Genomic DNA, 1,423 nt, shown 5'->3' on the forward strand with positions numbered 1-1,423 from the left:
AAGACACGGGCACAGCCCAGAGCCATGATTGACTCTAGCACTGCAGAAAGATGTCCCACCTTGCTGAAACTGTCTACAGAAACAAGGATTCCGAAGACAAAGTCCATATATACGGACTGTTAACATTCTGCCGGAAGTGGTTGAGGTTGCAGAGATGCACGGGATGAAGGGCTAGGGTTCACCTGTTGCAACACCTCGCAAGCAGGAATGTAGGTATCGGCGTTTGAGCTGGTACCGTTGCAGCATTCAGTTTATTGAATGCAAGCACTATCTGCCACCCTTCTGGAGGCTTTCGTACAGAGAAAGTCTGAGAGCTATATGGGGAGGTTGACTCCCTCACATGGTTCGCTTTTACTCGATCGGTAAAGAATTTATCGATCGCAAGTACTTGTTCACGAGGCAGTGGCCACTGCTTCATGACACAGTACTTCGAGCCCGGTTTGAGCTCGATCTCATGTCGAGTGCCTTTATCCTTAGGCAACTCGCATAAAACTGTTTCAGGGAATACATCTCTTAACTCAATCAAATCCTTGTTTAAAGGATTTGACTTAAGTGGCTCCCAGGATTGAGTAGTATATCTCTCAATCCGAGTCTCTACATCGAGGCCACTTTCGTCCATCGGCAAGCTGCTGAGATCCCGTTCGTATTCTGCAAAAATTACCGCTGACCGAATATCGGTTACGTATTTGTCCTCTGTAACGAGTACGCAGATCTGCTTGATTTTACCACTTTGCAGATCACTGAAAAACCGCTTGAGTTCTAGGGTTGGTAGTTGAGTTATCTCCGAAGTTTACTTGGAGGCGAATACAGATGAAGGGTATAAGCGCCTACTCTTGATCTGTCATTACCCAAGACATTCAATGTCTCGGTTTCTTCCTGGGATTTATCTACACGCTGCCGGGGGATTAATCCCTTGGGATGCCGAAGTCTAGTCACTTCAGCATTAACTATTTGAGCACTTTTCTCCTCAAATGTGGGGGCTTATTCCCTCAACGTCTTCCGACTGTGATTGCGCCATCACAGTCGGGTCCTTATCGATCGACTCTCGATTTGACCTAGGAATATTTTGTTGTCCCTTTTGAAAAATCGGTATATTCCTTGAATGCCGCCCGCAAGACGTACATCCATGTCTCGATTCACTCGACTTATTCGAGTGGAGGACCTTCGGCGCTGCCTGTACATTGACACAGCCGCCGGCAGCTGACTCCACAATGTGATTGGTAATCACACTGTGATCTTGTGCAGTTGTACTAACGACCGTACCACAAGTGAGGCCATCGCACTCACTCGTAGTACATCCACACGCTTGTGGACGCTCCAAGACGTTCATCAGATGGCCATCTGATGAACAAGTGGCAGGCATCTTTACGGATCGATGCTGCCAGCTGATCCTTGGCTCGTATTTTCTGAGCCAAGGTAAACC

The sequence above is a fragment of the Bremia lactucae genome, linkage group LG16, assembly GCF_004359215.1.
Source record: "Bremia lactucae strain SF5 linkage group LG16, whole genome shotgun sequence".
In the NCBI taxonomy this organism is placed as follows: Eukaryota; Oomycota; class Peronosporomycetes; order Peronosporales; family Peronosporaceae; genus Bremia; species Bremia lactucae.